We start from the raw sequence: 24,926 nt of genomic DNA on the forward strand, positions 1-24,926 counted from the left end.
CATTCTACCCGGTAAGGACCTGGGCTAGAAAGTGGGTCTAAATCTCTTAAGCTGATTATGGAAAAATGACGTCCATATGCTTTATTGTGCAGAAGAGCTGTACTCTTAAAATTGTTTTAATAAAAACAATTCCATTTTAATTTCATTGTAATTTTTCTACTAGTCACAGAATATTGGAGTTAGAAATAACTTTTAAGTGTTCCCCATGTAGGGATCACCTGGTTAGTAGCTGTTACATGTGGTTATCCAAACATTACTGGAATGCCTTCAGTAGTCAGGGGCTCACTACCTCAAAATATAGCCTAATCCATTCTCAGTAAAATAAGTGACTTATTACAGTCTCATAATATGTGCTCCAAGCTGCTTCCTCATTATTTCCATTTAGTTGACCTTGAGAAACACTAGAGAAAGAATTCACTTCTTCCCCATGATTTCTCCACGATCCTCTGCTGATTTGCCCACCTGATGATATCAGGAATCTCTTCCTCATTGTTTTCTCTGGAGCAGTACCACCAGTGACAATTTGCTTTACTGCAACCATCGTCTTTGCTCCCCGGGTGGCCCTCTTAAAATAGTATGCCCAGAACTGAACAAAGTGGCATGTGACCAGCACACAGAGTGTCAGGATTTTTCTCCCTGTAATAGGGCCGCTTCTCTTTCTCCAGGGCCGTAGTGTGGCAACAAATGGACCACAGTACCTGGCGTTCAGCTCTGTCAAAATATTTAACATTCCCACTGCTTTTTCATGTGTTCTGTTTTTCACTCATTCAATTATAAACTCCTTGAGGGAAGCTCCTACCATAGGGTTTGGAACATAGCAATCATACCATAAATGTTTTTTAATGAAATTTTTGAAATGGAGAAAGGTCCTCTGTTTAGGTCAGAAGATCTGCCTGAATTCCTTCCTTAAAAATCAGCAGATTCCATCACGAATTTCCCGATTATCTAAGGCCGCTACTGGATTGGGAGTATTCATAACACTTGTTTGGGGAATCTTGGTGCTTCCTACTGAAAGTGTCCAACGGTCATGCATTAGTGATCCTCAAACTTTGTTTATTCAAAGACAACTTATAAATTCCCTTTATTTCTTGATTCAGTTAAAATCTCTTTCTCCATCTTTATATCTCTTTCACTCACTTGCCCTGCCTTCAGCCAGTTTCTCCGTGTTTACTGCACTCCTCAGTTCTTGCTTATTTGCCATCACTTTGTCCTACACAAATAAACGCTGGTTGAGGTTCTTTACTTAAATATTCATTGTTTCCTTTAAAAAACCACAATTCATTTGGAATTTAGTTCTCAAGCAAGCAGGAGCTTTTCTCTCTGGTAGGCTCCTCTGCCAACACGGGGAGAAGAATGTGACCTTGTGTACTATATAAATGCTATTTTCTAAAACCAACGAGGATAGCTGTAGGGTGAGAATGAAAGGAGAAATGGGACCAGCTGAGAGGTAGGCAGGCCAATGACAACAGCCTCTTACATGTATCCAGCGCTGATGATGTGCCAGGCATTCTTTTAGCGCGTTTTGTTTACACATTTAATCTTCACAGTAACTCAATGAGAGAAGCCCGAATACCATGCCCCTTTTACAGATGAGGAAACTGACCTTCAAAGAGGTGAAATAATTTACCCAAGATTACACAGATAGTGAGGGATGGAGATTGGAATGTTTTCAATACTGCCTACTGGGATTCCTCCCAGCATTCTCAGAAGTCCCCCACTCCTGTTACCATAACCAGTCTCACTCTGACTAGACCCATTAATCCAGAAATCAAACTCAATGTAAAGAAAGAAACCTACCCTTAAATTTGCCAGGAGAAGCCATAGTTAGATTGGCAGGACCAGTGGACTGTAGTTAGAAGTCATGAATGTTAATCTCCGTCCTTATGTTACATAGCAGAACCTTTTCTCCAAAGTCTTGGATTAGAAGCTCACTAAAGTCTCTTTCATCTCTAGAATGCTTTCTTATAATAATAACAAGAATGTTCGAGCATGAGAGAGTGTTAGCCATTATTGCTAGCCCAGTGTTTCTCAATATGTGGAACAGATGTGCTATGAGAAAAATTAGAATCACTTAGTGAGATGGTTACCCCCTTTTTATTCTTTGTCAATCACTCTGCTAACATCATGAGGACAGTCTCAGTGTGGTGCTAGGATGTCCTCAACACCTCTCTAACACTTGCTAATCTCTCTCTGTAACAAAGAGAGAACAAGCGCCAGATCAAGAGCCTTTGGCAGACAACAGTATTCACTGTAATGGTTTTATGTTGACTGCTGGAATAGAACTCAAACCAACCTGAAACCTAAGCTTAATAAGAGCATGGTCCAACTGGGAAAAGGACTTCGGCTTTAGCCGATATCCCAGAAAGCAGACACTTTCAATGATGTACAAGTGAAGGCCAGGGAAGTGTGCCCTTCTGTGAGGAGGATCTCTGTGCCTCCTCTGCAGAGCTGTGGCTAGTAAACTGTATGCTTTACGAACATTAAGGAAATCTTTGTGCTTTGCTTGCATCTTTCTGTTGAACACATCCCTGCCCTGTGGTGCTAACTGCAGGGTGTTACTGGGCTTGATGGAAAGTAATGCTGGTTCTCCATTTATGGATATGACAGAGTTTCTTTGTAAGATTAATTAACTTGAGTAAAATAAAGGACAATGAACTTTGCTCTCATCAGATTCACCACCTAGTAACAAAGACAGACAATGTTGATTTTCATCCAGTAGAGATGCAAGAGTCTTCCATCTAGTAGAAAAGGTAATCCTTAAAGTGATTGTTTGAATGGAAATATAAGTAATCTTGTGGTTCCACTGGGAATCGAACCCAGGATCCCCTGCATGTAAAGCAGATGTGATAAGCACTACACCATGGAACCTTAGGCTGACTGTCTGATTGCCCTGTGGGATATTAACTTCTTTTGTATCTAACCTAGACATCTTAGTCCATCTTTGTCAAATGCCTGTAATAACCTCTGACTTTCTATTTCTCTTTGGAACTAGTTTTCCATGATCCTGATCCCCTGATAATGAATTTGAAATCTTTAACACATGTTCATTCTATATTTGTAGGTGAGTCATGTTTTAACTTTTTGAAAAACAAAGCAAAATAATTATTCTTTGACAACACTGAACAAGTAAAATTGAGCAATTTTTCTTGATCATGTCCAATATGCCAGGCACACAAATAAACATAATCAAAAACAGTAGTAAGTACTTTGAAGGAAGAAGTGGGTATGAGGTGAGCTTAGTTTTTATTTGAGTTAAAGAAGTGAAAGAAATGAAGTTAAAAGTATATAAGTGAATACGTGTGGTTCATAGAGATAGGAAAATTGTCAAGCTAACATGTGACTGGCTGAAATTATGAGGTAAATGGAAATCTCCCCTTACTGATAGATTCCCAGAGCTCAAGGAGGCCAAACAACTCACCCTAAGCCCATAGCTCCTGAATCCTCAAAACTGGATCTGCCCATCACATAACAGCAGTGCTGCCCTTCTCTGAGACAAGGTCCGGTGCTCCCCCAATGCCCAATGGTAGCTCTGCCTTCTCCTTGGCCATATGGTGACATGTATGCCATGGGAGAAGGAAGAGTGAGACTGGAAACAGAGAGGAAGTTGCCCATAGAAGAAGCCAAAGTACCCTTAAAAATTACTACTGCAATACCCCTTTCTTTCCTCTTAGAGGTACAGAGCTGGGGAACTCTTTGCCAGCTCCCGGTTGGCAATGTTCCATCGGGGCTTAAATTATTTTAATGACAGACAAATGGATAAGCTTGAAGAGTGATTGTCACCCTTTCTTCTGCCTCCTCCTTGCTCATATGCACAGAACAATTCCATCAGGAACATCCTTCTAGTAACTAAACAGGGCTCGACTTCAGAAATTCTGGGGTGAAGAGAAATCTTAGGTAATTGGGAAAAGATGCCACATCCCATGATTCTTTTATGCCCAACTTCCACTGTGAGAATCTCAGGCAGATGTTTAACTGCACAGACCCACGGATGAAAACATACAACTCTCAATATATTAGGAGGATGTTGACTTTCGTCTTTAACACCTTCCTACCTTCACTGTCAGGCCCCCCCACCGCTATCTTGACACCCCTTCCCTCTTGTAAATCAGTGGCTTCACAAGAAAAACACATCCCAGTTAGTTATCACATTTGATTAAACACCTCACCCCGAAGTGTAAATACTTCAGTGGCTCCTCCTTTCGAGATGTTTGCCCCCCCTTGGCTTTATAGCAGCCTTCTCAAACAGTGGAATTTCAGCTATCTGGAAAAGACAGATAAGGTGGATATTTTGGGAAGGAGGATTTCCCCAAAGTCTATTCCTCCAATCAAATTGCTTTAGGACAATTCTGACAGTGATTTATTGAAGTAAAAAGGCTATTACTTTGTTCTTGCCACATAAAATGTCTTTGTTTGCTTAGCTTAGCTGATTTCCTGGTGTATCTGAAATACATTGACAGAACTCCATAGAAGAATGTTTGTCTTTTTTTTTCTTTTTCTATATTGCTTATACTAAGTTTCTTCCCCTTGGGAAGAAATTTTAAAAATATTTCACAGCTGCTTTGAAAACAGCTGTATAAATGCAAGACATTAATAGGAAAAGCCAAAACATCCACCAGGGCAAAATAAGACCAAAGTTATTAAACCATAACCCAAAGATACTCAAAGTAAAATATACATATGTGTTGAGTCCAAAACATATGTGATTTAATTAAAATCCAACTGGTGTTTAAAAAGAATGGCTAAGCAAAACAGTAAGTCTGACGCTTGAAAGATCTTAAATCATTCACACACACACACACACACACGTGCGCACACACAATCATTTCCTGAACCCTGACTGTGAAAACAGAATAATGTCTTCAGTGCACAAACCTAGTGAGTTGAATAGAACATTTTATGAGGATTTCTGCCTGCCCACCTTGTGTATATCACATGTAATTTACTCATAGCAATAGCAGCTAGTCATCTCCTCTCCCAATCTGTGCAAGAAGATTATCTGCTTTATCATTGTGAGGAGCATGAGATAACACAGTAGAGATTCTCCATGGCTGCCTGCATCCATTTATTTTCTATTCATTCCTGGGACAGAGGAATTATAAAGCTGTGGATAGGAAATGGAGCATTTGTCCTGCACAAACTTCTTTATCTTTATTTGCCCCATTGTTGGCTATATTTTTTAGTCCACTGGCAGCCAGAGGTCACATTTCTATGAAGATAAATTTCATATTGGATCCACTGGGAGCTGATGTCAGTGCAAATCTATGCCAGGACAGATTCAAAATGATGGCAAAGAGGAAGTTTCTGTATTTTATTTCTGTATTATATTGTCCTGTTTTCCTGATAATGCAGCCAGGGAAGACTTGGAAGCAGGAACTATTTTTCTGCCTTGCTCATCTCACAACAATGGATAAATACTCTGGGCCCTCCCCGTTGGCCAGACTTCAGTCTGGTTGTCTGTGAGATGTCCTGAGATCCTCAAGCATCATGATCCCGCATCCTCACCTCCAGGCCCAGCTTTGCTCACGCCCTGGGTGACTTGAGGTTGGAGCAGTTGTGTTTCATCCAAGGTTTTGCTGCCAGCGAAGGTCGAGCTTGCCATTTCGACAGCGGTACTTCCTGTCCATTATCAGCGTATTTGACATTTGATGTGTCTCCACTTTGTGTGTCCACTGGAAGCCAAATGTCACAGCTCAAAGATAACATTTTGCCCTGCTTTCCTCCCATTTCAAAATGAATTCAGGTTTTTCTGTATGGGTAAGCTTAGTTCAGAGTCTGTGGGGAATTCCAAAGTCGAGAATGTTCTGTTTATGAAGTAATCCTAGTAACGTGTGGAATTTTCATCGTGAGGTTTTTTTTCTTGCGAAGGCTAAATGTTTAAGAAAAATGCAGGAAACTGGCAATTAGAATCAATTCTCTTCATAACAACAGCAGGATATCAGCTTAAAAATATGTCCTTTAACTGGTGTAATGATTGCAGTGATAGAAATCTGGAGAGTGCCTGTGGAATACACAGCTCGACCTGGGGGTGACTTGAGGTATGGTTCTAACACAGTGAGAGGTCACCTTTCAAGGGCTGGTTCACATGGTGGTGTCTGGAATTCAGAACATGAGTTCTGATTAAATCCATGGCACAAACAAGGATGGATCCCAGGTTGGGCACCACATCCCACAACATTCCAAATGTATTCCACCTGCAGCAGTTACAAACTAAAGCATAAAAAGTATGGAATGAGATAAAATAGATTCTTTAGCCACAAGGCCAGTGGTAAAAAATGAATTTGTTATACCAAAGACTGACTTTTTAATTTCATTTTCTATTCCCATCTCTCCCATTTTAGTTATTTGATTAATTCAGCAAACGTTTAGTGAGAACCAATTATGTACCAGGCGCTCTTGTAGGTGCAGTGAATAGAACTGACCAAATCCCTGCCCTTCTGCAGGCAGGTGCTGAAGCAAATGAGGAAGTAAGCAACCCATGTTTCAGTGGAACCAAGTCTCAGGCAAAGGCCACAGCAAGTGCAAAGGACCTGGGGCATGCTGGATTTGTTTAAACTTAAGTGAGAAAGTGCTTATTGGCTCCTATTTCCAAGGAAGGAGATGAAAACTGTGTGATTAGAGGGGCCCAGGCTAGGAAACATCCCAAGATGCAGAATATTTTTATTAAGCTCTCTCTCCTCCTGGGTGACGATTGAGCATCTATTGTTCTCTTAGAGACCATCAGGGGGCAGTAGGCTGGGGAGGGGAGAGGGATTTATGTTCCTCTCTTTCTTGTATACTCCAATTTATGCACAAAATAGTGCCTAGGAATGCTTGTGATGTATAATCCTTCAATTAATTCACATGCATGTATTTTTATATGTGTATTTTATTGTATCTTTTGTGGTCCAACAGTTTGAAAACCTTTTACTGTGAAATGTAGCATACCTACAGGAAGCAATGATATACAGCTCGCTGATTTATCACAAAGCAAACACCCAGGGACCCTCTTCCCCTTCCAGAAACAGACGCTGCCACCTCCCCTGTGCCCTCTCTGAGTACTCCCGCCTCCCCACCCTGTAAAGGGAAACCAGTCTTCTAACTTCAAAATAACCACTTCCTTGACTTTCTGTTTTAAAGAAAGAATGTTAAAGGGACCCCCACGTACTCACCATCATTCAGTTTTAACAACTATTGATGACAGGCCGTCATGTTTCATATAACCCCCATTCCTTCCCCTCATTACCACTTCCCAGCTAAGTCATTTAATTAATTTATTTTTATTGAGAGCTAATCTATATGAGGTAAAGTGCACGGATTTAAGGTATACAGTTCCACGAGCTTTGACAATTGTTTATACGTGTATAAATTGATGTAAATATTGAGCATTACAAGTTAGTTTCGTGTCTGTGAGAGCTTTCCTTAATAGCTAGGAACTCAGAGCACAGTGTATCATTTTGGTCCCTCACTGTGCACACGTGAAAATCCCCAGGCAGCTAGCTGGCAGCCAGCTGAGGTCCCTGAAGCATGCTTATACCGATCTTTCTAAGCCCTTTCTAAATGCAGACTGTTATCAGCTACCCCACTCTTCTCCCCTGCCCCCTCCTTCCTTTTTCTTCTGTCGGCAAAATAGTTTGTTATGGATTGGTGATAAAAATCAGTGTCCACTGAAAGACATGTCAAGACCACCGCCATGTGAGGCCTTCAAAGCATACCGGGCCACATTATGGCACAGTGTGAAGGGACGCATCTGTCAGGGGGTCGCAGCCTATGTCCGCCAACTCTCTTCTCCTATTTCCCATGAGTGGAAGGGTTCTGTCCCTAATCCAGCCAGAAGGCTCCCCTCTTTGCCCTTTCCTGGGTGATGGAACGTGCAGGGCTTGTCATGCGTAGGCTCAGAAAGGTAGGGACGGAGTAGACAGTGGGCCGAGTCTCTGGTTAATTACTCCCCCTGGTGATACTTCGGTGATGGGGTTCTGTCCACTGATCCTGACCAGAATTCAGCTCTCCTCCTTCTGCATCCCTCCTTTTTCCCTGCATTACTCATATAGCCCTCTTGGGTAATAGGTAATGATGAGCCATCAACACCTTCATTTCCTCTAGTCACAGGAAGCTCATGAAGGCAAAATGTCTATTTCATATTCCTCAAGAGACCTTGTAGCATAATTTGCATATGGCCAATGCTCAACATTATTTGCTAATAAATGATGTTTACAAATGAGTCAGAAATCCATGACTTCATGATATAATTATACTTCATGATATAATTATACTCAGACCGTTAACTGCATATTTTACATGCTCAACAGTATTTTATTAATCCACATCCTCATCTTAGTTTAAAAAACAACCAAAAAACAAATTTTAAAAAACCCTTACCTTAGAGTTTTCCAGGGTATCCCTAACATCTGACTGTGTTTAAATTTTATTTGGATTTTTTTCACCCTTTGGTTTTCTTGTTGGAGTTTAGGTCGGCCAAACAGCATCTACTTTACCCAGAGGCCTACATAAAACCACTTTTGCAAGACAACAAAAGTAAAGTATGGTTTTCAAAACTGGCCTGTGTTACTCACAAATAAGAGTGATATAATCCCCATTAGACAATGACATTATAAAGCCAAAAATGCTACTGCATGTACATGCAGGTTTCCAGGCGGCCTAGATATACTATAAGACCAGTGGTAAACAATTCACAATTCTAAAACTCTCAGAGTCTGTATTCCCCATATGGAGGCTTTGGTGTTATGATGTTCCTTTGTGCTAAATATTTTTTTACAACAGGAAAATAGACATAAAACACCCACAATAAACAGAGGTTCGATCAGCCTTTCCAAGACTAAGAAACACAGCTTTATGCGGCCCATCCACGTGGACTCCACTTAAAGGCCACTTCCCCCATCTCCACGGTGCATGAGAATCCCTGAGGATCTTGTGAAAATGTGGATTTTGATTCAGCATGTCTGGGTGGGGCCCAAGACTCCGAACTGTTAACAAGATCCCAGGTAAGACCAAAGCTGCCAGCCCATGGACCACACTTTGAGTAGCAAAGAGTTAAAGAAAGTTACGTCCCAGTGCCAGGATTTCTCAGGTGGTGAACTGGAGTGGGCGAGAGGAGGTTGGAACCGTGGGGGAGGGTTGGTTGGGGTAAAGGTAAATTGCTTTCTGTTTCCTGCAGTAACTTCAGCTGCCTTTCATGGGAAAGTGAATTCAAGGTATGGGATTCCTGTCTTTCAAGCACCGTCTCTTGGACATAAAGTGTCCCAAGTGGATTTTCAAAGACTTACCCAGAGTTTTGCTCTTTTGACTCTCATGGAAATTAACTATGGTCATGCCAGTTTATGCTTTGAGAAAAGCATCTCTTTATTTTTGTGGGAACCTGCATCCCGTAATAACAGTGGCTCTCAGTAGGAGCAACATGAAAGCAAATTAACCCTTTAAATTACAGGGAGCAGAGAGCAGTAAATGCACTCTGGTCTGAAGCAGCATCCCTTTCTCCTTTTCATGAGCACTGAGCTCCTTTTAAGGCATTGAAATATCTATGGGCAAGTGAAGGCCAATGGGTCTTGCTTCTAGGAGACTTGAATCTCTCCTCATGTCTGTTATTGACCAAAATAAGGTCAAATAGAGGGATAGAGAGGACGTTCCTATTAATTACAGGATAAAAAGACAACCATGCTAAGAGAAAAGGAACCAACTTCTGTTGATATCCTGGCTTGTTCTAGACCTTCTACATATAGTATGTCATTTAAGTTTCATTCTATCCCTGTGAGCGAGCACTATTCTTCTTACCTTCTCAGTGGGAAAATTGAGATCTATAGAACTTAAGTCCATTGCTAATGGTTCCACATTAATTAAATGGCAGATCTGGGAAAGGTGAACTCAGCTCTCTCTGACTCCAGAAATACTGGAACAGTTTCCCAGACTCCTGGGCTGAGGGCGTCTTGCTAATTTGTAGGCAGAGCCACTCCTTGTCTGCTGGGCCTGATACCCAGGCTCTCAATCATTAATTGTTGCATAAAAGAATGAACACATTCATATCACTTAAATTCATAGACCCCAGCAAGAAGCCAAATTACTTTTAATGGCTGTTTCCCATATCATGCAGGGACATATATTGCAAATTACACGTGCAGGAAGACCTGTGATGAAGGCAGCTGGTGATATATGTGGGTTAGATCATCCTGTCCTCCTTAAAGACTCATCCAGTGGTTTTGCTATATCTCTTTTGAAGGTTCACAGGGATGATTCCCAAACCAATCAAGGCTACAATAAAAGGAGCTGGACAAAGTTCCTCGTATTGTCAGTTCTCAGGTGCCATAATATTTCATAAGAGGAGCTTCAATAGGTTTCCTTGCAGCAAAAGAGAGAGAGGAGACTGTGGGTGGAGGAAAAGCTGGACGTGAGTCAAGGGCAGAAATATGGGCTTCAGTTATGATTATGCATGCCATGGGACGTTCCTTGCCCTATCTTGACCCAACAGGAAAAAATTTAAATAAAAAACCCAGTAATGGTTCTATGGCCCAGACATATTAGAAAACAAAGCATGGAATGTGTCTTCTGCAAAAAAAAGTGAACTTACCATACCTGCGTTGTTGACCTCAGTATGAATTTCTCTTGTTGGAATCTCTAATAACAGATGATGTTCCCAGATGATTAAAAAAAAAATAAAGCTCCTAGATAAATAAGCTAGGAAAACACTAATACACACACACGCACACATGCATGTACAGACAACAGAAATAACAGAAAACAAGTGCCACTAGTCTCAGAGAGGGCGACAAATCAATTTTCAGGCAGCATTTTGGTAATGATGCTACAAAGAGATATTCCAAAGCCCTCAGGCACGTTTTTGACATCCACCAAAGAAAATGGCTCAAAATGTTTGCTAGGAAGCAACTCTCTTAAAAACCTTGACATTGTTTTCTAAAACAAGGAGTATGGATGTCCTTAAAAACAAAGAGCAGGGGTGTTTGAATTGTTCATATGTAGCGATGAGTCTCATGAGTTCATCTTCACCTATTTCATGCTTGGCACTTAGTAGTCCCTCAATTTCTCTCTGTGGGATTTAGGAAAAAAAAGCCAAGAAATGTTGCTCTTAAAACCAAAGGACTGGTCCAATAAAGGAAGAGCTATGCCTTCATAAAAAGAAATTCCCAAAACGTTGAAGATATATTCTGTTGTCTGAGTGACAGACCTATTAAAATAAACAGACCATGATGCTCCATTCTGTTGACAGAAATGCTACCTAAAAATTCTTTTGTTGATTTCTGTCTTTTAGTGTGGAGCATCTCCATCTCTCTCCCTCCCTCCTGTCTGTTTCCACTCTCACCCACAGAAATATATTATGGTTGTTCATTTTTTGTTAACGTGAGCCTACGAATGGTGCTCCAGAAGTAGAAGCATCTGAGAACATATGATTTCTAAGAACAGCATCTATTGGCCATAGGATGAAAATACTCAGTGGCTACATGGATACCTTGGGGTGTCAGGCACATACAAAACCGAAGATAAAAAAAGACCTGTCTCTTGGTTAATGTAGAAGTTTTATCAACGTAAATGCTGGCTCAAGTCTCAGAGAAGCAAACGCTGGGCCTTTTTGGATAGGAGCGGAGATGTTGTCAGCCCTTTTCCTTTCTCCTGACGGGCAGCCTATCTTCCCTCCCCTCCTATCCTCTCCTAACTTGAGTGACTGTCCTTGGGAGAGCTCTTCCCGTGGTCACTTTCCCAGGATTTTCAAGTGGTATTTCTGCCACCGCAATGGAACATCCTGGTCTGTTTATTTTGTTAGGTCTGTCACTACGACAATAGAAGAGATTTTCGATGCTTTGAGATTTTCTGTTTACGAAGGCTCTAGCTCTTTCCTTGTTGACTGAGTCCTTCTGTTTTCAGAACAGGCATTTCTTGGCTCTTTCCTAAATCCCACAAAACATTTCCCACAGAAAGCAAGATCTGTGAATATGGGTATAAAAACGAAGAGGTGAAAGAAGACTTTATTTTGCCTTCAGTTCCAAACTTCTATAGGAGAGAATACACCAAAGGTGGCTGGAAATGGGGAGTCACTTAGCTCCTTGCATAAACTCTTCAAATCATCCGAATTAAATGCAATTTAAGTAAGAATAGTGTACTCACAGTGCAACCACAGCTTCAAGTCACCGGGAACAAGAACGCATTTGACTGTGTTAAGACAGTTAATTGGTTTTAGAGAAACAACTGTGGGGTAAGGGGGTCCCACTTCTCTGCCTTACTTCTGGAAGGACCAAGATCTCATGGGATGAGAGGATGAGCCTCAAGTAAATGATCTAGAGCCTAAAGTGGAGTGGCAAATAGTGGCAGCTGAAATGAGTCAGGTGGGCAAGGACCAGAGAGCTCTCGTCGTGATCTGAAGAAAGTGAGCAAATTCTGAAAGGCCCCCAAGACTGCAATCTAGAAACTTCCACCTGAAAAATTCACCTGGAATTTCATTCAAATTGAAACATTTAATGCAGTACCATAATCTTCCACTTTAGCTTATTATCCAAAGTCACCTATTGCCCAACTTTACCTGGGAGGGGAAGATTTGAAAATCAAGAAAAAGAATTATATATGGTATTTGAGTGGACGTAGTAACAAGTTATGTATGCAAAGGCGTCAAGTTAAAGGAGGCAGCTCAGTTATGACATATCCTGCATCTTTTGTGAGTGTGTGTATATGTGTGTGTGAGGAAGTCTGGCCCTGAGCTAACATCTGTGGCCAATATTTCTCTTTTTCTTCCTCCCCCAAACCCCAGCACATAGTTGTATATCCTGGTTGTGAGTCATTCCAGTCTTTCTATGTGGGATGCTGCCACAGCATGGCTTGATGAGCGGTGCCGTATCTGTGCCCAGGATCTGAACTGGCCAACCTGGGCCACTGAAGCAGAGTGCAGGAGCTTAACCACTACGCCTCCAGGCCGGCCCCTATCCTGCATCATTTTTGGCTGGATACACTGAAATATAACTTGAGATTTTAAAATATAGTAGAAACACAATTTCTTCTAAAAGTGGCTTTTGAGTTTTGGTTTTCAAGCAAGCACAAGTAAATTATTTTTTATAAAGCATGAATGAACCCAACTCCTGCCATCATCTTTGAAGAGCACCGACATTAAAGCTTTCTGACAGACAGAGCAGGTGGGCTGCTAAGTTAGGGCCCCACAACAGATAGATGCTCATTGAGATGTCATCAGAGAGCTGCAATATTAGAAATATCAGGAGAAGCATTAAATTATTTTAGACCTTCTTTCAAAACTTAAGTGCTTTAGAATGTTTACTAATTCTCTAATTTGTGACTGTCTTCCAAGTAAATAGACAGATAAAACAATATTCACAGCTAATTGAAATTTGAGTGTCTCCTAAGAGGAAGTAGTACTATATTACATAAGTCCTTTGGTTTCCTAGAGCACTTTCACCTATATTGGTTCATTTGTTCTTCATAACTACCCTGTAGTATGTGTGTGTGTGTGTATGCATATGTTTGTGTGTGCGTGTATGAAGCAAGGCCTCCTTTTGAGAAATGTTATTCTATTTCTTCTGATGTCCCCAAGACCTTTTCTCCCACAATAGGCAATGAGTCTTTCTACATGAGGTATGACATAAGAAGAGGTCATCTGGCCCAGTGGTTCCCAAAACTTGTCTGCACATTGAAATCACCTGGGAAACTTCAAAAAATATGGTGCCTATGCCTTGCTCCCAGAGCTTGTGATTTATTGGTCTGGATGTGGCATAGGCTCTGGAATTTTTGAAAGATCCCTACCTAGATCATTCCGATATGCAGACAAACTCAGGAGCCAATCCACCTAGACTCTTTGGATCTCGTTTTCCTCACCTGTAAAGTGGATGTGTGGGTGGAGTTGGAAGAGCTTGCAGGTGTGGGGTAATCACAGCCATTCCTGAGTGGGTCTGGGGCATGCTGGTCTTCTCCGATCCTTGTGAAAAACCAGAAAGCATTCTCTGATAAAATCACTTTGGGAAACAATTTGTAAACTACGTTGGTTGAATGAATAATAATTGTCTTAATGAATGAATCAATCAATCAACCCAGAATCAAGAGTGCTGGCTCAAGTTCTACCTTTGCCACCCACTAGCTATGAATCACTGAAAATCACTTACCTCATCAGGACTCAGTTTCCTCCTCTGTAAATAAAGAGATTGACCAGATCTCCAGTAAGACGTCTTATACTTCTAACATTCCATAACCCCATGACCAGAAGATCTCTGAGATCCCTTTTATTTTAGGATTCCGTGAGTCAAAGGGACCCAATCATCTTATCCAACTCTCTCAAGACTACAGAATTGGGGAAGGGTGCCTAATTGGTCTAATTTTACAATGAATCATCATTAGACCCCGAGGCAATGTAGCTGCAGACACGATGTGACTCTTCTCTCTAGTGGTTAAGACTCATTTTATTCCTAAAAGCTTTTTAAAATATTATCTTCCTTACTGTTGCAAATAAAGACAGCTGAGCCTCAGACAAGCTGATTCATAGCTACTATTTCTCAGGCTCACAACTGCAGACGACAATCGACACAAGCCTTCCTTTGCTTTTAGCTTTCTTTCTGCCAGCAGACTGTCTGGACCTTGCCCGGGCTGTCTCTGGGCATTAATGAATGCTGCATTCACCCTGCTTGAAATCCAGAGTGACTAACGGGTAGACTATGTGAGCTGCCAGCAGTCGAATTCAATGTCCTCTTATGCCATCTACCCCTTTCCCCTCATTTAGCCTGGAAATGGGGACAGCACATAAAATGCAGTGAGGCCAACAGGAATCTAGTGACAGGGAGGAGAGAAAGCACAAAAGTCTGGCTGGTGCTATACACCATCTATGTATTGATGGCTTATCTGTAGAAAGCTTTAGGTGAGTAGAAATTCCTCTGGACTGACCCTCTAATGGAGTCTTGCAAATCATCAACATACCTTTGAGTGAATCAGTTATTTTGAAAATAAAGGATTCCCCCTGATGCTTTAGATGAGCAATGGGCAAAGGATGACTTATTGGCTAAATTCAGTCTACAGACTCTTTTTGTGAATAAAGTTTTATTGAAACACAGCCACACTCATTTGTTTACACATTGTCTATAGCTGTTTTTGCTCTAAAATGGCAAAGTTGAATAGTTGCAACAGAGAAGCCATAAACTGCAAAGCCTAAAGTGTTTACTGTCTGACTGATCCTTGTTTTAGATTTATACATGTTGTTTGATATAAACAGGTTTTTTTAATTCTTGCATTCCTTTCTTCCTTCAATCACTTTATGGATATTTAATAATCAAAGCAATGAAAGAAATTCTATAAGGAATAAAAAGAAGCATAAGATAATTTCCTGTCCTTTCAAATCATACATGGACATCAATGGTCATCTTGTTGCAATTATTTACCTACAAAATCCTTTCGAAGCTCACCCTTCACGCACCCTCACATACCTGGCCTTCGGGAGGAAAACAAAAGCCTGCATATGACTTGCTCATATTCTCCACCTTATTAAGTCGATCAGATAGAATATATACAAATTATAAAATCATGCAATCTAAAGTTAAAGGGGATAATTATTTCTAGTCCATTCTCTATAGTCAATGTGACAAAACTAGAGTTGGTGATAAATCCAAGTTTTATAATACGTAGGAATCTTGGCCCTTATGCTGTCATTATAATACAAACACATATATGTATATATACATATAAACAATCCATAATACATAAATATTTGTGGTATATTTCTAAATGTTTCAACATGCTAGCGTATTTTGCAATTTCTCCCTCTCAGGACAACTGTTGCCAGAATATGGTTTCCCTTTTGTAGTTCTGGCATGGGCAAAACAAGTAAATACAAGAGACGTTTTGTCTAGGATTTCCTCACTAGAGGAGGAGAAGATTCTAATAGAAACTTAATTTTAAAGAAGTAATAAAATGTACCCTTGTTCAACAAGCTCAGTCCTATGTACTTCTATCCTGAAGCTATAAGATACACTGGAATCAGTGATGGAATTGATTTCGATTTTGAAGCAAACATTTTTTCCCAAGACAACAGCAGATCTGACACCTAAATGGATGCAAAACAAAAGCCTGAACAAATTCAGAATTAAATATGAATTGCTGACAATTATAGACCGGTTTAAGCCATGCTGTTTCTACAAATCATTCCCAAGAATATGTAAGTGTGTGCGTGGAGCATGTGATTCCACTAACAACTAACACAACAGATGATTTCTCAGTCTCAGCACAACAAATCAAATAATAATAAGGATAATTCTATCCCTAAGAGCCCGCTTCTCCACTGTTGGCATCTAAAACTCCCCGGTTGATGTCTTGTTACTCATTTGCTGACGTCCAATCCTTTCACTTTTCTAAGTCATTCCATATTAGGATTTCACGAACTGGTGGATCAGATTACTGCTGCTTATAGAAAGCTACCAGAAAGCGCAAACTAAAGTGGTGGCATTTTAATGCCATATTTTAGTGGAGTGAGTACATGGCAGAAGAAGATTAATTAGATTTAAGGTAGAAGGAGCGTCCAATTTAATTTTGCACGATTATTGGGCATGCCTGGAGATTTCACTTTGTGTGGGACTCTTCCCCCTGGGGGAATAGCACCAGAGCGTCCTTTCCACCCTGGCCAGCACTGGAAGATGTGCACCGTTCGCCCTCTGCTCATCTGCTCTGTGCCCTCAGCGGTCTGTTTGTGCCAGAACGACTCCACAAGCTCTTTTCTGGCACAAGATTTGCAAGATAAGAAATAGGCCTCTATGGTTAAAATACGTTGGCATGAAGCTCCGGCTCTGTTCTAAAATTCTCGTAGAGGCTGAGGCTCTAATTCTCGGTCAGGAGGAAAAGGCAGAGAGAAGCTTATGGTGACATTTCAACCATTTGCAAGTAGATTCTTACCTTTGCAACTTAACCCCTGATTAACCAAATAAGGACTTCCAGGGTTGAATCAGGAAATGTTCCAGACAAGGCACTATGGCAGGAATGCACCTTGCTCTTTTCCCCCTCAAGAGTTTCACATTTATTAGCCCTTGAAAAGCCTCTCTTTACCTACTGAAATTCATTAAGCTCCAGCTCCAACTTGTCAATCCTTCCCTAGTCCTTTTCAGTCTTGATCCCCTAAATTTTCAGAGCGTATAGTGTATTCCACTGAACTTGGCAATGAAACTCCACAACTTTCCACCTTCCAACTTACAGACTTTGAAAGACAAGTGAAATCTGTGCTAGGGTAGAGACTTACCAACTCTGCCTACCACCAACAGAGGGCATGAGCAGTTGGAAAAGTGGTCTTAGTGAACCAACCACTTCGTATACGCTGGGCAATCTTCTCAGAAAACGACATTGTTCTTAGCCTGTCTCTCATAGTAGTGCACAAGCTTCTGAGAACTAGAAACACTCTTCTTCAATATTGATTGTATTAGGATCTGTAATTTCAGTTCGGGTCTTTCCCTTCCAATGTGCCTAAGTCCTCACAGCTAACTGTAATGCCAGGTCTCACCCACAGGCCCAGTTCCTGAGCTGTCTGGAAGACCGTGGAAACACCAAGTTTCCCTGAATCTAAGATGTCATAAATTTTAAGACAAACTATCAATTTAGTAATAACAAGAAAGAACACTCCATTAGAGTAGTCATTGAGTACAAAATGCATTACAATTTTTAAAACATTATGGCTTAAAAAACAACCACTGCAGAACTAATAAATAAGGTATACCAGCAGGATCAGCCCCCAATCCAGTGGAACTTGGAACTGAGTTGCATTGATCACAGATGGACTCGTGTTCATGAGTCCCCAGAGTGGCAATAATTCTTCCCACTGAAATAGGAAGCTCTGTCTTAAGCATTACAACAGATAATTCTTGGTTTTGCTCTTACTAACTCTGCGTCCTATAAAGCTGGGTTTCTCTCTGAACCCTGATCTGATTTCCAGGAACACTCTGCCTTGTCAGCTTGTACTGTTCTTGTCCTTTTTTCCCTATTGGTCCTGAATTTTCCTCTCATAGAATCAAGAGAACTTATACACAAGGGTAAGTCTCCCCCAAACAATTGCCTGCTTCCTAAGGCTTTCCAAGGCCCCAAATCATCAATATCAAATGGATAAAAGACAACAAATACCATATCTCTAATTTCAAAATTTGCCATCTAATTCTTTCACTGCAGATTCAGGGACTCAAACCTCTTCTTCTTTCTTCTATATCCTATCTTTAGACAGAAAATTTTAGTGAATGTCAGAGCTTGGTTTAAAGTTATTTAGCAGTATTATCTCACATTCACTGAGTGATTACCACATGTCAAGAACTTGTCATATGTCTGGATTTAAGGCTGCATGATCAACAACACATTTCATTTAGAATTTCCTTTTAAAAATCAGTTGATAAAGCAATATGGATTAGGAGCTTAGAAAGTGTAACAGAACGGTATGACATAAATTATACTAATTTGAAGAAATGGAATTTAAATTGTGTTCATTGTACTGAACCAAAGAGTTGATAGTCACTAACTCCTAAGTAGTGAAGGATTGGCGACTACAACTTTTTATTAAAAATTATCTTGTCGAGGGACTCAGGCAATTTTAATAATTTTAAAAACTAGCTGTCAACATGTTGATCTTAGAATCTCATTAGAAGCCAGATCTCAGGGTTTAAGGTGTGAAATCTCTGAATGATGAGACAGACTCATGGTGGAAACCATTTGTTGTTTCAGTGTCTAAACTCCCTTGAATGGCTTTCAAGAGCAATGCTGCAGCCTGCCGAAGTTTGTTCCTGAGAATTAGAAAAGAGGCCTCATTCTCTACTACCTTCCTGACCCACATTTCCTCCCATTGGACGACAGAATCTACTTCCCTGCTCCTTGAATCTAGACTGACCTTGTGATTTGCTTTAGCCCAAGGAAAAAGTAAAAATTACCTATGATCCTGCCATCCAGAAATATCCATTTTTTTTGTCTGCTCAGATTCCATTCTGCATTTATAGAACTATGTCTCTCTCCATATAGACACAGAAAATATATTTTTCCAAATGGTAGCACAATGTGTATACTGTTTTATAAGCTCTCTCTCTTTTTTGTTTACACACAACAAAGCATTGTAAAACACTTTCCCATTTCAATATATTTACCTTAACACGATTATTTCTAAAAACTTCATTGTATTTTGTGCTATGATACCATGATTTATGGAACTCATGCCTCTGTTGCTGGACACTTATAGTATACGCCAAAATAAAATACAAGTGAAACATGAAGAGATCTCCCATATTTCCAATGAGAAGATTGGAAAAAACAAGTATTTTTGGCTCACTTGACTATATCTCTTTAGATATTCAACAATAGTTTCACATTAGATTTGGTTCAATTTTTTCTTTTTGTATAAATAATTCAGTGGAATATGTGCCACAAAGTTGTGCATTTAGGCCCAATTTCTTAGGAAATTTTCCAAGAATTGAGTCTACTGGGTAAAAGTGTATGAACATTGTTAAGCGCTTTCACAATTGCTTCTAGAGTTTAAACAGTTCTAGGTTCCCATTAAGAGTATATAAAAGTTGTGAGATGAGTCAAGTTTTGTATTTCTTCTTGAGAGATTTTATTTATAAATCACATTTTTCTAAGATTCTTAAAATTTTACCTAAAATTTCCATTTCATTGACAAGAGTGTTCATAATATAGTCTTAACAATATTTCCAGATTATGTGTGATGCCTCCTTATTCTTTCATGATGTTGGCGATTTATGCCTTCTCTCCTTTTTTCTCTTTTAGTTTTTTCATTAATTTGCCAGATGTTTTAAAGTTTTATTTGTCTTTTCAAAGAACCAATTTCCGCAATGTTGATCTCCTCTATCCTGTTCTTATCATTTTTCTTACTTTCTTCTACTTTATGAAAGTTTATTAACTCCTTGTAATGAATGCCTCGTTCATTAATTTTCAGCCTCTATTCTTTTCTTTACTGATTTTTTTTTTTTTTTTGCCTGCAGTTCTATCAATTATTGAGAGAGAGATGATAAAATCCCGAGCAGTTATTTTTGGGTGGCTTATTCTCCAGTTCCTGAGAGGTGTATTAAAGTCTCCTATATGACTGTGGTTTTATCTGTATCTTCTTTCAGCTCTCATATTGTCTATCTTGTGGTTCTATCAATTTCTGATATATCTTTCAGTATATATATATACATACACTTTTTTTTTTTTGTTAGCCCTGAGCTAACATCTGTTGCCAATCTTCCTCTTTGTGCTTGAGGAAGATGGTCCCTGAGCTAACATCTGTGCCAGTCTTCCTCTATTTTATGTGGGACGCTGCCACAGCATGGCTTGATGAGTGGTGCTAGGTCCACACCCAGGTTCCGAACTGGCGAAACCCTGGGCTGCTGAAGCAGAGCGCATGAACTTAACTACTTGGCCATGAGGCCAGCCCCTCTATTGTGTTTAATATTACAATAGCTGTCCTTTGTTTCTCAGTCACATAATATGTATTTTTCTATTCTTTTACTTCCATGTCTTCAATAGTTGGATGCAGGACCACATAGGATGTGCACTGTACTACTTTAGGGGCCACCAGCCTCATAAATCATGATGTGAATGACCCTCCTCTAGGAATTATGCTATGCACCAGATTTCCTTGGAATTTTCTTTAATCCAAGCTAATATTCTTTACTTTTAACTATTTCATCAATTTACATTTACATAATTACTAATATACTTATGTTTAAAATACACCATCTTATTTTTTCTTTTCTTTCTTTCCTACCTATTCTGCTTCATTTCCTCCCTATTTGCATTTTTTCAGTTCATTGTAATTTTTCCTTACACTAATTTGGAAATGATACCCTAGAAATTAAAATACGAATACACATCAAAGTGTTAAATTATCAATACTTCTAACACCTCTTAGAAAATACAATGTTCTTAAAATATTTTAACTCTCATTTATCCTATTCTAAGTTAATCTTTGTATTTTAATTCCATTTTAATCTTTAATACCTTATTATTATGTCTAATTATTGTCATTTTGTATATTTTCTTAGATTTACCCACATATTCACTCTGTTCTCTGCTCATCATTTGCTTGTACACTTTAGGTCTTCTCTATGGGTTCAAATTGCTTTTGCCTCAAGAACATTCTTTAGTGTTTCCTTTAATGTAGGTTTGCTGGTGGTAAATGTTCTCAGTTTTGTTTTTCTGAAAATAATCTTAATTTCTTCTTTGTATGGAAGGTATTTTTTACTGGGTATAGATTTTCAGGTTAATAGTTACCTTCTGAAGCACATTAAAGACATTGTTCCATTGCTACTGGCTCTCGTTATTATTAAGAAATCAGCTGTCCCTCCTTTCTTTAAAGGTAATCTCTTTTCCTATTGTTTGTTTTCAAAATTTTTCTTTTTCTTCAGAGTTCTGCAGTTTCACTGTAGCATGATTAGGTGTAAATGCCTTTTTTATTTACCTTTCTAGAAATTTGTTAGGCTTCTCAAATCTCTAAATTTTGACTTTCATCAGTTCTGGAAACTTCTCGATTATTATATATTCAAATATTATCTCATAAACACTGAACATACAAAAAAAATATTATCTCTCTATCGTACTCTCATTCTCAACTTTCAGGACTCCAATTAAAGGTATATTAGACCTGCTCCATCTATATTTCTTGCCTCTTGACCTCCCTTCGGTATTTCATCTTCTGTCTCTCCATGCTATGTCCTGGACAGTTTCTTCTGAGGTTTCTTCTAGTTCTACTTCTTTCTTAGATTACATCTAATCTACATTCAAACCCATGCTTTAAATTTTAGCTTATCATATTTTTAAATTCTAGAATTGTTACTTTTTAAAATATGTTAGACCACGACTTAAACTTTTCTGTTCCTTGAAGATATTTTCAAACTTGGCTTTTATTTCCTTAAATCTAGCAAACATAGTGGTTTTATAATCTATGTCTAATAATTACAATATCGGGCATTTTTGGCATTTCTTTCCTTTCTTTCTTTCTTTTTTTTTTCATTTTCAATTTTCTGCTTGTTCTTCCACCTGACTCCCTGTTCCTTGGATTCTTAGAAATCTTTGACTGTATGTTTCTCATTTTACTTAAAATTTATTTTTGCAGAAGGATTTTGAGGCCTTTGATAATATCTTTCTCTAGCAAGGATTTGTATTACTTCTTCTATTTGCTTATTGTTATTACCAAGACCAGTACTACTTCAATTAATGTAATCACTTGTGGCTTTTTTTTTTTTTCCATAAGGAGGCACCCAGGAACTGCAGATTGATTTGAAACTCCATGCAAGTCCACCTTATTTTTGCTTTACCCTTTTCTGATACACTCCTTGGATTCCTAAATGAAGTTGATGGTTCCACAGCCTGAGAAGTCTCTGAGTTTCCTTTCTTTCCTCTCTTTTCCTGCAAGGCTAAAGTTCTCAAAATCCAGGTTCATGTATATAAAGTTTTGGTAATTGCCGACAAGGCAAAATCAAATGTTTTTTTTGCCTATCTCTTGGATTGCATTTTTCCCTACAATTTTGACCTGATAAATCTTTACTATTTTACCAGTTCTTTGACACTTTATAAGAATTCTTTTAAAATATTTTATCCAGAATATTTTTATTGTTTTCAGCAGAAAGATTGATATGAATAACCTAATCTGCTATTAATAGAAATAGAAGCACTCAATTAAGCTCTTCATAAGTTAACAGTATCAATCCTTTGTCCTCTTTGCCTTAAAATATTTCTCCAGGTAGCTTTCTACTCATCTTTCCTCTTATAGCTGTTCAGAAATGGAATAGATTGCTGCATGAGTGAATGAACTATGAGTCACATGAAATAATCAATCACTGGTTGATAAAAAAATTCCTTAAATAAGTAAAAGATTGAACTAAATAACATCTGAAGTGCTGTCTAAATCAAAGAATGTGGTCAAACTGAAAATTTATTTTCAGTAAATTTTGTTTTCTTTTTATACATTCTGGAAGAAGGATCCACTTATTAATCCTCCATTTACTCAATATCTCTATCTGATTGTATTTATTATCTATTTTGCCTTGAATATTCCTGTTATTTAAATTTTTTACGCATTTATGGCTTTCTCCTTAACTAATTTGTAGATAAGGAATGGCTTCATGTATACCTTTATAAACCGCTCACAACCTCCATCCATTTTTCTTGCCTGTTATTGGATCTCCAGAAACTGATACATTTTATTTGAGTTGAAAAAACTTATAATAATTAAGACGTTGATTTTCTATGTGCTTCACATGTATTATTTTATACAATCTTCATAACAATTTTATGAAGTAGATTTATTATCATTTCTATTTTATAGGTAACAAAATTAAGGAATGGGGAGATAAAGTTCCCAGACCAAAGTTAGGAAGTGGTGGAACCTGAGGTTTCATCTCAGGATGCCCAGCTCCAAAATTCCCATTTGTAAGCTTCCATTATACAAAATTGTCAAGAGTGGTTAACAGTTTACAAACATTTTCAGGATAATCAAATGAGAAACAGCAAAAAGAGAGTGAGAAGTCAACAGCTGGGGAGAACCAGCCCCCTTTGGCAACAGGATGAAAACAAAATCACTTATTTCTTGCAGTCCATATTCTGTTGTATGTGTGTTTGTGTGTGTATGTCAGTGTTTGTGTGTGCACGTGATGTTGATGTTTTGTCTCTTTTAATAATTTTTCCTTGTAAAATTGTATTTCCCCATTCTCTTGTCCTCACCGTGTCCTGAAAAGAGCCATGCAGGAAGATCCAATGCCCCGCCCTGGCTGCTACAGCGCAGCTTCCTCTCCCTCCCTGTTTCGTACAAGGCGTTTTCGGTGCAGTTCCTGCCCTTCTGTGTGCTCTAACCTTGAGAGCACTGACGTCAGAATTGAGGGTGTATGCTGCACCAGACCCAAGCAGGCGGCTTTGGCTACCAGCACTTCCTCTGGATGCTGGCCTCTTTCTAGCTTAGACACTCTTTCTCATTCCTGGCCTCATTCTGCCTTGCCAGCCAGCCCTCCCCTCTGCTCACACACCCTATGAACCTTTATTGAGCTTGCGATGCTCTTCTCATCTGCATAGTCATCACGCTTGTCAAGAGTTCTATCACTCTAGGAAGGTTACGAGATGGCAGCCTTGCCTTTCTCTACAAACATCAAAGTTTGATTTTGTTGTCTGTGCATGAGAGCCAAGATTGGCCTTGTTTTTTCTTGACCACGAGGACATTCCAGTGAGACCCTGGTTGAGAAGAGAATGAATGGAAGCTCACTATGGATGTCTCCTCATCCGAAATTACCATCAGCAGTGCTCCTAGGACTCAGGGAAACTCCAGAGACTGAACTGGAGACAGTGTAGCGACTTTGATGCCAGTCTTACATCATCTTTTGAAACTGGGACCTGGAGGATGCCCAAAGGATCAAAGCCCTATTGATTTACGATAGCTCATGAAAAGCAAATTAGTTGCTTCTGGATTTGGGCAGGGGATAAGAGGACTTGGTGGGGCAGAGAAAAGATATTGCTCAGGTTCCTGTAGGGTGCATCGTTTTCTACCACTTTGCATTATTCTTTCCCTCTCTTTCATCTTATGAAGAATTCAAGAAGATTATAAGTGACTCTGGGGAGGGCAAGTTTATTATCATTTTTATTTTTTCTTTTCTTTCTCCTGCAAAGCCCAACACACCGTCAGCCATACAATCTCATAAAACCATGGACTGTCAGACTCAGTAGTTTCACTAGAGTGCATGTAATTAAACTCCCCACTTAAGAAATGGGAAAAATCCAGCCCAGAGAAAATAAATGACTTTGCCAAGGTCATGCGATTTCCTTATGGCAGTGCAGATGTGAGACTCTAGCTCTCTAGGTCCCAGGCCCAACAGGTGCTTGTTAGAGCTCTGATACCAGAAGGATTAAGCACGTGAAGGGTTGCATGCCCTGAAATGCTGTCTCCTTCCCACAGGGACCAAAGATGAACAGCACTTTATTGGGTAAGTCATGGTGAGTCTTCACAAGTC

General features: G+C 39.4%; 1 long non-coding RNA gene and 1 other non-coding gene across 2 annotated transcripts in view; both read right to left on the bottom strand.

Moving 5' to 3' along the window:
• Positions 1–2,795: 2,795 nt before the first annotated feature.
• TRNAV-UAC (transfer RNA valine (anticodon UAC)) lies at positions 2,796–2,868 on the bottom strand. Its single transcript has one exon. It is a non-coding gene; the product is annotated as a tRNA-Val (tRNA).
• Positions 2,869–4,690: 1,822 nt separating this feature from the next.
• The window catches only part of LOC106822269 (uncharacterized), a 63,875-nt gene continuing 43,639 nt past the window's right edge, over positions 4,691–24,926 (bottom strand). Inside the window, exons 7-8 of the long non-coding RNA XR_011494553.1 lie at positions 13,816–13,915; positions 4,691–6,092 (exon numbers count right to left, since the gene is read on the bottom strand). This is a non-coding gene — a long non-coding RNA (uncharacterized lncRNA). The remainder of the gene's footprint in view (positions 6,093–13,815; positions 13,916–24,926) is intronic.

This window comes from Equus asinus, chromosome 15 (assembly GCF_041296235.1).
Source record: "Equus asinus isolate D_3611 breed Donkey chromosome 15, EquAss-T2T_v2, whole genome shotgun sequence".
Taxonomy (NCBI): domain Eukaryota; kingdom Metazoa; phylum Chordata; class Mammalia; order Perissodactyla; family Equidae; genus Equus; species Equus asinus.